The following is a 16262-nucleotide window of genomic DNA, read 5'->3' on the forward strand; positions in this document are numbered from 1 at the left end:
CAATACTTCATCACAGATGCTGTAGAATTTGTTTCCCTAACTTAGGAACAGAAAGACAAGGCAACTCGATCAGCTTTTATCTAAGCCAAACTCTGTTGCCATTAGCATTGAGGCTTTTCTGCTGTGATTCCTAGTGAGAAGCTGTCTGATGGACGTGACTGTTCTCGGGGAAGAAGCAGGGAAAATTGGTGTAACTGGAGACTTTCCCGCCGTGCTGGTGCTGTGGGGCAGCAGTCGGTGTCGCGGCAGCGGTGATGCTCTGGCAGGGAATGGCACAGCTGGTTGGGAAGGTGAGGTTCCTAGCACCCAGCACAGCTGGGCATGTTTTGGGGCTCATGAAGGGGCTGTCTTCAGGGCAAATTATAATTTACAGTTGGAAGAGAGGCTGGCGGTTCCTGCAGCCGTGCTTGGTTTGTCCAGGAGGTGGTAGTGGTGCTGCACAAGACGTATCACCAGCCATGCTTAACTACCAACACAAGAAACTTATTCTGTTGTAGATCCACAATTTTGTCTCCTTTTTACAGTCTGCTGCGTTATTTGTATAGTTAGAGCTAATGGGAACATATATTTGAAGTTATTTTTGAGGATAGCTGGGACTATACAGTCTTTTGAGATGTGTATGAGTTAAATAAGTACACTTAAATCAGCAATATTCTGCATTCATTAAATGTTAAATCCTGAAGCAGCTAAGGGTCAGAGATTGGAGTGCTCAGCAGCAACTAATGCCATAAAGAATTCTGTCTGAATGGTTTAATGTCCTTGTTTTTCAATTTTGTACAGATAGGTTGTTGTGCTCGGCACAGGGACCTAGTCACTAGCAAAAAATTGCCATCTGCAAACAAAACAGTCTGTCCTCATGATAGAAATTGCAATCCAAATCTAGGCCAAAATGGAGACACTGGATTTTTTTAGTCTTTTCTGGTAGACTGCCTGCCTGGCAGGCATTGCCCTGTCAGTAGGGCACTATGTCAGGCTTGAAGGTCATTGCTATATTCATTTGGATCAAACCACCAAGAAAATATCATATAAATGCTTAAATTTTGAGGGTTGTTTTCCTGAAGATGTGGGGTTTTTTCTTTCAGTTGACCTGTAACTCTAAGCAAAATTGGCTGGTTTTTGGTTTGGGTTTTTCTTTTTTACCATTTGTCATCATGGGCAGAGCTGTCAACTTCATCCATAGGTGCAGTTATGTGATATTTCCCATTATGAAGCATTTTTTTTGTTGTTGCTCCTGCAAAATTTGTTTCAATAGGCTGAATTATTTTTTACTGCACTGGTTGTTTGTCTCTGGCTGAACTTCGGAAAGCTTCAGCAGTTTGACACTTGTAAAATCAAGTTATAGAAAGAAATGCTGATTGGCCAGGCGCATGATTAAAATATGAAGCTATTCTGTTGAGAGATTCAAGTGCCTCTTCATTTTATAGTATGGGCTTGAAACTTCTTTGGGAGAAGTTCTGCTTGTTTGAAGGCTTCACTTTTTGCTGTTCCATTCCTGAAATTTGGCCTAAACGTAAGGTTTTGAAATACCTGTTTACATAGAGGTTTGTGTGGAAGCCAAGTCAGTTAGGTAAGCATGTACACATTTCCAAACATAATTTAACCCCCTACGATCCTGGTAGCCGACACGGATTGTGGTACTAAGCAAAGAAACTGAGAGCTCAAATATGTTGTGTGCTCTGAATGATTGCAGTAATTACGCCCCATCAGTGAAAGGGGCACGGTGACTAAAACCAAGGAGGAAAAGTGAATCAGAACTGGATGAGGAATAAGAGCCAGGGTAGGTCATCATGGAGATAAGTAGAAAATGTCAGAATTAGAAAGAACGGACGGAAAGGTTGTGCCCATTAGGACGTCATCTGCTTCAGAAGGGTCTGAAGCTCTTGGATTTCCGTTCCCCTGCAACTGATGGCTTGTGAGAGCTGACGAGATGACAGCTTATGTGGGAAATGACAGCCTGCCAGTGTGATCATTTACTTTACTGGCAGAAGCAGCAGGTCCGTTTGATGGGTCCTAACCGGGCCTACACAACCTGCAGTTTGTCAGATGGTATTTTCAGCTCAACATGAGTCTTCAGTTGGGAGCAATATGCCAAGTCAAGGTGCGACTTCTTTCTCCGAGGCATTCTGCCATCTGCGTCAGGGAGCATGTCAGTGCTGGAGGCCTGGGGACTTCAGAAGAAGGCAGCTGGAGACACCGGTTCTTCTTCTTGGGGTGCTGGGAAGTCTGTTGCTGAGACTCCTTATGTCTAGAAGGGGTTTGAATGGCAGGAAAGTTGAGAAGATGAGGCGAGTTTGGAAAGTAGGGAGCAAGGGCTGCTGCAGTGGCCAGAGGAGCCTGGGAGGATTAGGAGAAGAGCTTGAAGCAGTGAGCCAGCAGTGTGGGAGGTTTGGGAAGCAGGAACTCGAGGTTAATATGGAAACAGCGTAGGGGTATTATGTGTTTGTGTGTGGGGAGGGACCTGGGAAGTAAGGAACAAGGTGGGCTCCTGTGATGGCTTGTGGGGTTGCTATAGGGGAGAGGAGGCCTAAGTCCTGAGGTAGGGAGGGTAGACAGAAGGAAGGGTATTGTATTCGTGGGGAGAGGGAAACTTGTAATGAGTATGTGAAAGGCGAGGGAAGGGGATGTGAGGTGCAGCTGACAGCAGTGATGACCGTGTGCATTTTCCCCTGTACGGGGTTTGTGGTGACCTGTTAGCAGCACCCCACAGAGAGTGGATTGAGCCCCTCTGCTGTGTCCTGCAGCTGCAGCTCAGCGCTGGCAGTCAGCCTTTGGTGGCTCACCCACATGGGAGCTGCACGCCTCTGGTCTAAGCACTGTTCAGAACACAGGATTTACAGTAATCAAAGATGTGTAGTTAAAAATAAGCTGTTGTTTGTAGGTCCTGTACCTTCATTTGCTGAATTTTAAAGTCACTGAAAGAAGAGGAAGAGAACTTTGCAAGAGGGCCACTGAATACCACTATAAAGATCTGGATTTACCCCTGTGTAGGAGTATCTACATAATATGAGTGAGATAGATCTGGGAATGGAAAAAAAAAAAGCTCAGAGTGTAAACCTAGAGCTAATTGCCCCATGGGACTTGTCATTGAAAACTGACCAAAGAAGCTCTGATTCAGCTGGAGGCAATTTTGTTGTCAGCAGGGCATGGTTAGATTGCTTTTAGGAACTGTCATACATTCCTAGGTTTTGAAAAATCCTAGCATCTTGGCTTGGGACAGCTGCTGCTCCTGATTAGTGTTACTTAGGCACTGTGAGTAATTTTTTTGGGTGAAATAGAAAGAAGCAATTTGAGATGGTGAAACTTATTTATAAAGAGGGTTCTGATTATTTGCTGCCTCTTCTGAAGTTTAATGACATCAGAACTTTAATTAGTCACCCGGACACCTTTGGATCTCTATATCTCTGTTTCTTTGTCCTCCTGTAGAATAAAGGATAATAAAACTACCTTATGTTGTAGAAATGAATACTTAAAAATTGCTCCGACGTAGTACTGATGAATATCAAATGGAAGTCAATAAGAAAATGAATAATTCTATTTTTAAAATGGAATTTGAAGACTTCATGGCAAATAGTGAGTTCCACTGACGTAGAACCAGATTGTGAATGTCTGGCATCAGAGCAGTATCAAGGACTATTGAAGTCTGACTTTGCCATGCCATGTTCTACTTCCATCCTGTGAACCTAGAAGTTGCCCACAGTTAACATTTTTAATGCTGAACTATGATGAGGTTGTTTTTGCTAACTACCATCTACATGAACCTTTAAAAACATTAACTGTGCTACAGTAGCTGCAGAATTCACATGCATCAATGTGCTTTCTTTACCAATATAAACAACACATACAATTTGCACAAAATGCAAAATATGCACATCGCCGTTCCAAACTTTTCCATCCTTCATTTTACTGACAGACTTTCAGACACATTTTCCTGAAGTGAGAGAATTTCTGGAGTATGCACGTAGCGGTGAGAGATGGCAACCACCCATCCTGTTGCATGAACGAACTTGTTAAATGTTCCCTTCTACATCATGTTAGTCACTACCTGAGCAGCGAGACTGCTTTCATGTGGTTTAGCATCCTGTTCCTGGTAATCAGAGTGTTGTCTCACATCCTACAGCTGATCCAACACTCAGAGAAACTGAAAGTTCTTCTACAGATGTTTCCTCTGAAAATGAAACTGAAATGTCTCTTACAGTAATTGTTATCATTGCAGCTGTCTTCAAATGAAGTCAGTTTGGATGCTTGGCCAGCAAATGATGCTTTGCGGAGGCTACTAATAAAAGAATAGTGTATCAGATGGGCACTTAGAACTCTCCTTGCCAATGTTTCTATTTATATGTCACTTGAAGGAAAAAAACATGGAGCTACTGGTTGATATTTTTTTAAAAGCAAAATTTCATATAAAAAATATTGTGGCATCCATCCTAATGTGACAGGGAAACCAAGATGATAGGTTACCAAGAGTATACTAAGATATAGGAGATTTGGGTGCTTAACTGCATGATTCTTGTGCACACAGAGGTATGCCCAGGGAAGTTGTGGATACCCCATCCCTGGAAGTGTTTAAGGCCAGGCTGGATGGGGCTTTGAGCAACCTGGTCTAGTGGAGGTGTCCCTGCCCGTGGCAGGGGTGTTGGAACTCAATGATCTTTAAGGTCCCTTCCAACTCTAACCATTCTATGATTCTATGATCAACACCATGTTTGGGCTATGGGATAACTTTTATTCATGTATTGGCTAACAGTCTATGGGAGGTTTTTGGTTGGTTCCGTTTTTTTAATTTTTCTTTCAATTTTTTAGTGATTTAATCTTACTCAAGTGCAGTGCTATCTACATCCTTTACTTACAAAGGAGAAAAAGTGTAATTGATACGTTGTGCTGTTTCATATGCTGTATTTTTTTTCCTTGAGGATTTTCATTCCGCATTCTATGCTTGCTTTGTGAGAAGGTCTGAGTTCTTCAGTGTAATTATAGATTCAGAGTCTTTCCGGAGCTTTAGAGCTTCAGGAGCATTTAGAACTTAGCTTGGTACCTTGTTGACTCAGGGATAGGTGCTGGTTTCTGATTAGGTCCCCTGAAATTATGAGAATGTTCATCCTTATTCATGTAATTCGGTGAGATGGTAAAATATGCTGTCCCGTGGCATTCGACCCTGTAACTGCTACCAGCAGAGAAGGCTTAAAACAAAAAGCAACCAGTGTCACTGGGAGCAAGATGGTGATTATTGTCAGTGACCGTTATAATGGGTATTATTTGATACTATTGCATTGTCTTTTGAATTAAATAACCGAGCCTATAATCACACTGATTATTGAGATGCAGCCTGCTTTTCTCTGAATTTTTAGTTTCATGCCGGTCAGCAATGTTCTGAACTTTTCCAGGACAGGTGCAGGCAAGAGCACGTGCAGACAAACATCTGTCCTTCCTGTGCTTGGCAGGAGCGTTTGATGTGTAGTTTTTAATTGAATATGGAAGGATCGGTGTTTTACAGCATAAGTAAGGATGGGCAGCTAATCGGCTAAAGTGCAGCTATGAGCTGAGCCTTCTGAGTTTGAAGGCTTGGTGAGTTTTTATAGTTTGCTTTTTTTAAGCAGCAGTCTTAGAATCTCCCTAGGATTTACCAATCAAGTAAATAAACATGAAAAGCCAAATATGGATCTAAACTGCTGCAAGCAGTGCTGATCTGTAGATTTTATCTAGAGGCACAAAACAGATATCTTATGTGTCTAACTTTTTTCCTTTTTCTACCCGCCCTCCCACACCTGATGAAACTATTTATCCTTGAAATGTTGGAAGGCCACATACCTGAGGCGGCAGTGGGCTTGTTTAAACATCATTTAGTGGTATTAGTTTTATAGATCCAGATATGACTAATAAGGAAGTTTCTTCATTCAGTGTTCATGGATGACCAATTTGTACTAGTATGAGGAACAAAGCTGGTATGAGGAGGTCATGTCACCCAGGGAGCAGTTCAATCCCCGGAGTGAGTCATGACACTGGTATCTTAAGCCACAGGGATAGAACATAGTAGCAAAACTCTAACATAGAGTTTTAATCTGACTTTTTTTTGGAGATATTTCCAAGCAGGCTTCTTTCACTAACACTCATGGTGTTAATATGTCTAGATTTAGGGCATTCATTTGGGCTCTCCACCTCCCTTTTATTGTAACGGAATGAAGACAATAACTGCCTGGTAAATCAAATAGTGGGCATAGAAAATACCATTTGCATATAGAATCACAGAAACATAGAATAGTTTGGGTTGGAAGGGACCTTTAAAGCTCATCTAGTCCAACCCCCCTGCAATGAGCAGGGACATCTTCAACCAGATCAGGTTGCTCCAAGCTCCGTCCAACCAACCTGACCTTGAATGTTCCCAGGGATGGGGCATCTACCACCTCTGGCCAACCTGTGCCAGTGTTTCACCACCCTTATTGTAAAAAATTTCTTCCTTCTATCTAGTATAAATCTAGCCTCTTTTAGCTTAAAGCCATTATCCCTTGTCCTATCACAACAGGCCCCGCTAAAAAGTTTGTCCCCCGTCTTTCTTATTGGTCCCCTTTAAGTACTGGAAGGCTGCAGTATGGTCTTCCTGGAGCCTTCTGTTCTCCAGGCTGAACAACCCCAACTCTCTCAGCCTGTCTTCGTAGGAGAAGTGTTCTCTTTCTTTGTTTGCTTTCTTTGACCTTCCTTTTCTGACTGACATACCTATAGTAGCCCTTCTTATTATTCTTTGTGTCCCTTGTCAAGATATCAAAAGCCAAGCCAAGATATGCCAATATCTCTAGATGAATGTTCATAGTACATTTCTCCTTTTTTTTGGTCACTTTGGGGATTTGAATATACATTGCAGCAGTGGAGAAGGTAGTGGGATTTGTGCTATTGAACTATATGTTTCTTCCAGAGATGGTGTTACCTTTGGAGCTGGAGATCAGGCACAACATAGCACAATTATCTTATCAAATTATTGCACATGTGAAAATCATATTGATAACATTAACTGGTCTACAGGCAGTAAATGAACCCCTGGCTCTGAAGTACATAGGCAGGCCTGTTCTATATCACAGACTTCTCTACAGTAGAGTTGCTTGTGTGCACGGAGGCAGTTTGCTCCACGCTCTCCGCCCAGGATGACTGCTGAAATCAGAAGGGCAGGATATTTACAGTTCACAAATGCTTTTAGTGACATCTTCAATTAAGTCAGTAGATCTTTCCTAATTCCATTTCCCACTGCACTAAAAACTCCCCACCAGTAGATGATGATGCCTTTTAAACCACGAAACCATCTTAAAAATTTAATCTGGATAATATGTAAAACCAGTAACAAAATCAGAGTTCAATAAAATATAGACATGGTTTCAGACTAATGTAAAACAAGGCCAGATTAGGCTGTGATACAATTTTAAGGCTAACCTTGAGGGAGCTGTTGTCAGGAACTATGGTGCAGAGTGGTTGAAATTAGATCAGCCACGATAATCCTTTTTTTTTTTTTTTTAGCGAAATCTCTTGGGAAATAATATCTCTAGATTTCTTTGGAGCATCTGTATAGATCCAAGCAGGGAAATGCTATTGGTTTTTAAATTCTAAATCACTGGATAAGTCTCTGTGGACTAGTCCTATCATCTGTTGTATTAATAAGATAAGTGATTTTAGTACAGAGTGTTCAGTAGATATTGATTCACTTCTCTTTTGGAGCTAGTCAAGCTTTCAGATACTATATTTACATTTACATGGTATTAAAGGACTCCGTGTCCTAATTAGACCAGTTAAGAACCTTCTACAGCAATTTGTGAAATTGAAGAAATTGTTGAAAGTGAGGAAGAAAATGTTGTCATAAGTAGATGTCCGTATCCTTAGCACAGAAACAGGAAGAGAGGAAGGAGAATATAGAATAATAAAAGGAAGGAAATTAGGTGGAGTTTAACCTACAGATGAGAGTTAACAATTTGGGTTCTGCTGCAGGAAGAAATGCAAAATTGAGTCAATGTATAGTGCATACCACATGGACATGGTAAACTGAATAAAATGTATATTCACCTCACGAGAAACAGAATAGTCTTGTGGAGCTATTTGTTTTCATTAGGCAAATTGGCCTCTATTTATCTTCGAAGCTGTGAACAATGTAAGCCAGCACAGAGCAGCGAAGTGCCATCATTTAGACTTCACTATGCTGACTTCTCTCTGCTTCACCATGATTTGCTTTTGTGTAAAAAATTATTTGACAGAGATTTTAAGTTTATTTAGGGGCTATTCCTGTAATAAAATGTTCTTTTTTAGTGCAGTTTAACTAATTTTTACTTTACCATTTTCTCTTTTTAAATGTTTTTCCATTAAGATAGGCTTCCATTTGAGGTAACTTCAAGTGTGCTTATAGTTCACTTCGTTGGGGACTAGTCTCAGAGGTGTCCCTTGGGCAGAAAGCGAACTGCCTATTGAGAAAGCAGCATCATTGACACAGGTAGCGTAAGGATGTGGGCATCAGCGGAAGGACTCTCCATGTCTAAATAGTGCCGTGTTTAAAGTATGTGTAAAAGCTGGATGTAAAATGCAGAAAAGCCAGGTGCCATAAGTTTTCAAAGGCTGGCTATGCATTTAAGCCATTTAGGAATCGTACATTTCTGGTTTCGTGCTGTTGATCATGTGGTCAGGTTTGATCTTCCTTTTGCTTTATGGAAGCCTCTCAAAACAGGGGACGTGCAGATGACTCGTGCATGCACCTGTGCGCAGACTCTGCTCAAGCTTGTGAGGAAAGGTACCTGAGATAAGGTGCCTGGTCTTCGTCTGGTGATCCAATGTAGGCAAATATTGACACCTCTCATGGAAGAACAAGGCTTTGGTAGATCGGATCTTCCAGGCAGAGGATTTTTAGGGATTACATGGAGAGGGAGACTTAAAACCTGGAGACCTGAGGTATTGATAGGGGTTTTATTCTGCCAGGGATTTGCAGTTTAACCCTGGCAGTTACTTAGCCCTTGTTACTTAGCAGAGTGGGAGTAGAAGCTAAGATGCACAGAAGTTCTGCTGGACACCCAGACTTCTCCGCTGGATCATATAATGAGAGGAGGGTGCTTGGTTGCTCATCTAAGTCATTTAGTTTACCCATTGCTGCTTAAAATAGCAGCAAGTCAGCATGACGCATGCTCTGCTCTGCTGTGGCCCACATAACATATGTTGATGTACAAGCTGTGAGCCCTCTGTTCCTCTTCCCTAGCACGGCCAGCTGAAATCACCTTCCTTCTTGCGTGCTATCGTGCCTGACCCTCGTGTTCGAACAGCGCAGGTGGAGTGTGTGGTGACGTGGTGGAGATGATGGGCCCAGGAGCTACTGAAGCACACAATTTCAGAGAGTTTCAACTTACAGAAGAAATGAATATACATCAGGTAAATATGTGGCTGTAAATGAAAATTTGGGGCACTTCTACAGCCATGACTAATCCTGCGCACACTGTGACTCAGCTAGTGAAGCATTTATCAGGAAAGGTCCCAGAGCACTCAGTTATAAACCAATAAATAAAACCATCTTGTTTTCTGTAACAAACAGAATCACTGAAACTAATTTTGTTGCCTGTTCCTTACCCCTTCAAAAACAAGCCATCCAAATATTTATAGCCGTGCAAGAGAGGGAACATCATTTATAGTAAACATGCCCTTTGCTTTAAATTCACGTGTTTGTCTCCTGATTCTTGCTCTGTTTCCAAGTACCAAGTCTTAAAACTCTGAAACCTGACTGACTCCAAATTATTTTGTAAAAATATGCTTTTGGTCTGTATTGTGGTTTATGAGCTACATGATGATGAAACCAGATGTAATTCATAAGGTTTATGTCATCGATAAGCTGTGTATGTTGGTTGAGGGTAGTTAGAAGATGGTGTAAGACACACAAGTTTTTTTGATGGGCTTGATAACAGAACTTAAAATAAGTACATTATTCATATTTTGGTTACCCCACAGTAAAAAAAACCTGCAAAATTATAGGCTGAATCCAAACTTGACATCTGATTTATTCTAAAGCATGAACCAAGGCATGCAGATCGTATCACAAATTTCTGCAAGGCTGTTAGGTTTATTATGCCTTTCCATATTTTACTATTTCAGGTTTTTAATTTGTCTTTGAAAATAACATTTACAAGACAAAAATGAGTTAGTAAAAAAATTTTAACAAAAATTGCATTTTCAAGGCATTTTTGTTGGCTTTTTGGCAGAGTTAATCCCTAAAATAAAAAGTGCAAATTTTCTTTCTCCCTCCTTTCAGCTTAGGTTGTGGCCTTTACTACAAATTAGTATTTAAGGCTGCATCTTGTACTTTGGGGTTGTTTTGTGGTTTATAAGCTGCACCTCTCCCAAGATCTCTGTGCACAAAACGTAGTAACCTCTGCTCCAGAAGAACATACAGGGAATATTGCTGTCGGTGCAGGGGCTCTGACCTAAATGAGGATGCTTTTTTACAACCCTTAAACCACGAAAGTGTGGGATTGTCACCTCACATGTCAACTGATACTGCCAAACTGTTTTCTTATATTACTTTGTATCCTGCTTGAGTCCAGCACCTTGTATTCATGTTCATTCATTCATTACATACTTTGCTTCTTTAAATACAATCAATGTGTTCAGAAATTGAGCATGTCCAACGTTATAGGCCACATGTTTTGTTCTCTGTCCTGTGACTGGCTTGGAGGAGTCTGTTTAAGAAAACTTTTAAACTAAATATGGCCCAAATATCCCATTTTCTCACTGTTTTAAATCAGGAATAGACAAACATCAGCTGAGTCCAAAGGTTGTGTTTGGCCTTTGATGGCTGCTCTAAAAATGGTATTGTATATGTTCTGTATTTTTCCTGGTTCTTTCATTATGGGTAGTGTGAATGGATAGAAATAACTTCATTTTATATGGTGATAAAATTGGTTGCTGTGAAAATGTAATTACTTGAAGATGTCTCAGTTGTTTTTCTCACTTTCATTGGAGACTGAATTAAGCTATCAGGCAGAGTATGATTAGTTGATCCTGGAAAATGAAATGCCTCAGGGCATGTGATCATTATTTAGAACTTTTATCCTTAGATCATCTGGATAATTCCATCTGGAATATGTAGTAGGTAAAATTTTACAATGGGAGCCTTTTGCTAAACCTGAAACAGACAAGCAAGTCCCAGCCTGCATCTTAGTGGACAGGAATGTGTGTGTGAAAACTGCATCAGTTTTGATGGACCACCTTATGGGCAACAGTAGTTCAGGGGCCAAAGCGTTGCCAGATGAGTTACACCAAGGCTGTTCCTATGTAATGCATGGCTATAACACACCTCTCTGTGTTTCCTTATAACATGCAGCCTGAAATCAACCTAGTTCTGTCTAGCAAAACTACTCAAGTTCCTAGCTGAGATGATGCAGATTTGTTCTTGGTGTAAATGTCAGTTAAGTGCCCACATGCTTTGTGTGAGAATGGCCTGACAAATTAGAAGTACACCTGCAGATACATTTTAAAGATACTGAAACATCTCGCCGCATAAAGTTGACACATATTCAGTCAATTTAACATGTTCCAATGCCAACAAAATGTAATTGCAGGTTCTTTCTTCTTTTTGAGGTGTTCCTGCCAAGAAACCCAGCTGGATGAGTTTTGGAAGACAGTCCTTCGATACCTCAGGGTCCTGTCTAGAGTCTGCCAGTCATGCAGACACCTTGATTTCAGATGGGTTCTTCTCCCCTCACCCCTCAACAGCAGCTGTTCTATTCACACCTACCCACTCTTTAGCTATGGTTTGTTACAGGACAGGTAAGCTGGCAGATTTGTCTGTAAGTAAAATTCCTTTGGATAGTGAAGAGATTAGCGTATACTTGAAAATTAACTGTTAGCATGAGAGGAAGAAAATGCCCTGTTTTTTCCTTTAGAACGTCATGTCATTCTTGCTGTTTGCTTTTTGAATAGTGTGTCATATGTGAATGGCATCTGCCAAACACCAAGCAGGCTTTTGAGTTATTTGTGTCGTCATTCTCTATGGAATAAATGGAAGGGGCTCAAGTGAGAGCGTACAAGGCAGTCTTCATGCGGCAGCCTGTCACTTTGCAAAGCAGCTGTGAATTTAATGGGAGTATAAATGAAAAGCAGCTGATAATTAGGCTGCTGGGTGTTTTAGCATTATTATTGTTAATTTCTAAAAATCAATTAGGTAATCAAGAGAGTGCTATTGAGAAGCATATATTTTTGTTTTTTAATATCCGAAGCAGGGTTACAGCTGGGAGACATAATAACGTACAGCTCCTGGTAGGAATTTAATCTTAGAAGGGACTCAAGGATCCCACTGAGCAGAAAGGAAGGGGACTGTGATGGGTAAGATGGTATAGTGAAGCATGATGTTTATTTATAATAAAAGGACTGTGAAGCTTAGTTAAGACTTTTTTTGGTTTCTGGCTGTACATAATGTTAGAGGAGCTTCTCCACTGACTGGCAGGCACAAATGTCTACATGCAGATTTCTGCCATAACAGATCATATAGTGATTTAAGCTATCTTAAATTTAGGAAAAAAAAAACATTCCTTTTTGAATGCTAGCTAAAGAGAAGAGTGCTAGCGTTAGTAATCAAAGTGGGCTTCTTCAGCTCCAAAGCCACCCCTTTTGTAGTGGGCATGAGAGACGCTATGAAGCTGATTTCTGTGGTGATCCGGTCTCATTTCTGTTTGGAGACAGGCTGTTGCATGGTGCTAGTTTCCCTCAGCCTTCCCCATTTATCCAGGCAGCCTCTGCTGTCTTTCCCCGGCTGCCCTCTGGACTGCAGAACAGCATTCCAGATTGTGCTTTCCTTCCCGTAACCTCCCTCCACATCCCTTAGCCTTTTCTACAGTGTTGGCAATTAAACGCTAACAATGAGTTGCATGGGAAAATAGTTCTGCATTACAGCTGAATGTTGTGCCAGGTCAGCAAGTTTGTGTGCGGCTGCCTGCATATCCTTCCTGTGCCAACACAGCAGTCATTCTCTCTTTTCTAAACTGTGGAATACAGAGGTGGCTAAGTGCACTTACCACTGTGGGGTTTTGATTCAGGGAGGGAGATAGCAGTTTGCTGCAGCAAAATTGAAATTATTTAAGGGGAACAGGAGCCTTAATGGTAAGAAAGAATCTCCTGCCTCTCACATTGGGAGGAACAAGTCCTTGTTATCTTTGGTGCTTGTTTTGCTGTTTGGGATGCAGCAGTAGCATCTGGAAGTAGCCAGATCAGGGGCACTGCTTGTACAGCATTGCCTGAGATAAAATAGTGTGTGTAAAAATGGAGATTGATTCTTTGAGATTTGCCCTGCTTCAGCTGTGAATATAGCCCATGCATACTGGCATCTCTGTAATGATAGATCCGACTTGGCATGTGAATGTGGCACTGAGTGACAGCTCTATACTGAACACTGTCCAGATGGCGAGCTCTTGTAAAGCTTTGCTCTGTTCCTCTCAAACCTAGTTATTAGAATCTTTTGTATCCTCACATGATCAGGCATGAGAGCAAGTGCTGAATGACAGCAAGGTGAGGGGCAGAAGAAGCAGGGAGGTTCCACAAGTGGAGGAAAAAGAGGCTGATTCTTACTCTCTTTCTCGGGTATCTGCCAGTAATCACTGTCAAAAGCAGAATCCTGGTATAGTCAATCTTAGTCTGTTGTGGCTGAAGCAGAGGTGTTGGCATGAAGAGAGGCATCACATCATGAGTGGGAGAAAGGGAGAGAATGGTGAGGTGGCAGAGTGCAAAGGATGGGCAAAATGTAGATCGTGGTGAGAAGTGAGAAGAAAGAGAACTTGGAAGAGGCATTAATAGAGTAATATGGAGGTTATGAGAAGAATGAAGGGACAATGAGGCCAAGGAAGTGACAAATCTATCTAAAGCTAGTTTTGTCAGCAGCCTGTTGTGGCCGGGTAACAGCAGCACATCCATTTGGAGCTGAATATTGCCTCAGTCATTGTTTTCATAATCCTCTTTCTACTCTAATACTGCAAATTATGCAAATGTGCCAGGTGCATGCTGGGTGCAGGATGCTAGGCAGAATCTTTTATGAGCATGCAAGGCTAATAGGCAGCTTTTGTCTGAAGCACAGCTCCTCCATGTGACTCAGAGTACTGGCTGCTATTGTAAAACATGGTAGAGTCTGGGACCTGCCAGACTATTTTGTTTCTCTGATACTTACCTAGTAGCTAAGGTCTTCTAACAGGTTCTTCACACTCCAGAACTGATATGGAAATGTGCCCATCTGAAGAGCCAGAACCTTATTTTCCTTTAACCATCTTCCAGTTCTCATGCTGCCTGGCTTTATGTGGCAGGGAAGAGTGCTAGTGATGGTGCAAGAATGGCAATCCAGGAGGGTAACACCTTAGCTCTGCCATGGATTCTCTTTGGCAAGTCATGACAACTTGTTCAACTAGTTGTACAGTGGGATCATCCTTTACTGTAGTGGTTTCCTTTCCATCAATGGTTAATTATTATCCCTAAGAGCATAACAAAACCATAACACCTCAGATGTTACTTGCTGGTGGCATGACAGATGCTGTTACTGTTGTGGTAATCAACATGACATGTAGGGGTGGTGCTAGCTCACTAAAATTAGAAAGAACTGAAGGCTCAGCTGAAAGTACAAACATTGCTATTATGTGACTTGCTTGGTTTTGGCTTTTAGCTAACAATTGTCCCATCAGAGTAAGGATAATGCACAGCAGATGAAGAGCAGTGATTTTAGTGAACTCTCCACGCAGGTGACTCATGTGTTGTTCTATTTGCTTTTTTCTGTTTAATTTATTGTAAAAGACCAGCTGCTATCCTGAAACATATGCCAGGGAAAGAAACATGAAAGTGCAACGGTACAAAAATCTTCTTTTTGGATTGTTTCAAAATGTTTGCTCCCAGACAGGTATTCCTGCTGCTTTAGTTTAAAGAGTTGACCTTTCCTCGACCTCCAAACTGATTCACTCTCACCTATGATGAGAGGCATTCAGCTCCTCCATTTTTCTGCTTCTCTGTTCTCAGTGAGTAACTCCAGTGTTTCTTTGGTTAATTAAAGTTTACTGCAGGAGGAGCAGGAGTGGGTTGAGAGCACTGATGAAGAGATGACTAACAAAGTAATCGGCATGTGATTAAAGTGTGGGCTGCCAGGCACAGATTAGCCCTCCCTGGACTCTGCTTTTATCTTAGCTCCATGTTTTGAAATAATTCTATGCAATAATATATAGAATTTCTATCCCATCTAGCTTATCACATTAGAGCAAACTAGACGAAATGACTCAATTTCAAAAGGCTCTGATTCAGCTCGGGCTGCAGCCACTCATTGCAAATGTGAAGTTAGGTGACTGACTCCTCTTTTGTTTCTTTCAAATTCTTGCCCTGTGGGAAGTTTAAGGGGGAGAGAGTTGGTCAGAGTGGAAAATGAAGGTGGCATTATAAAGCCTCATCAGCGACGATCACGTTGCAAAACTCCATGTGAACCGGCAGCCGCTGAAGGGTGAGAAGGACATGGAGGTCTGAGCAGTGGATAAATCATGAAGAGAAGAATAACAACTTTTCCCAGAGGGAGAGCTGCCGCATACGCATACACAGAAAATTGTTTATTTGCTGCCTGCAGTGGTTTTTACAGGTTTTTTACCAAAAAAAATATGTTTTTTGCAGTTTTTTTCTTTTTAAATGAGAAATCTTGTTGGGTTACTTACAGCTACCTGATGCAAGAGGACAGAAAGACCTGCTTTAAACACAGTGTATTAACACTTCCTCTTGCTACTCATATCCTTTTCCCCCTGTATAATTCTAATATCCCATGATTCTAATACTGAGGCATTAGCTTAGCTGCCATGCAGTTAACAAAACAGTGATTTGAGGGAATCACGCAGAGAGAATAGTGAGATGTTTGCTCCCCTCCCAGATTCCTCCATCTGTTATTATGGCCACAGTGAGGACAGTGGTTGGAAACTGGAAGAGCGAGCATACAAACTGAAGGTAATTGAGAACATGGCAGGGAGAAGGAGAAATCCTATGAAGAGATGGTGTTCATGGCACACCAGTGACACAGAGGCTTCTTTAGTGGTGACTGCCATAAGGTGCAGTGCTGGGGTATTCATGCCATCGGAGAGCACAAACCACATCATCTAAGTTGCTTGAGCAGCTGCTGCTGGCAGCACTCTTCATGGAATACAGAAGTGGTGATCAAGAAAGGGAACTTGAAAGTGAAAAGTCACTGAATAAGTTATTCATGGATTATTTGTGGAATCTTAGAATAAGGAAATAGAATCATAGAATCACAGAATTTTCTA

The sequence above is a fragment of the Numenius arquata genome, chromosome 15 (assembly GCF_964106895.1).
Source record: "Numenius arquata chromosome 15, bNumArq3.hap1.1, whole genome shotgun sequence".
In the NCBI taxonomy this organism is placed as follows: Eukaryota; Metazoa; Chordata; class Aves; order Charadriiformes; family Scolopacidae; genus Numenius; species Numenius arquata.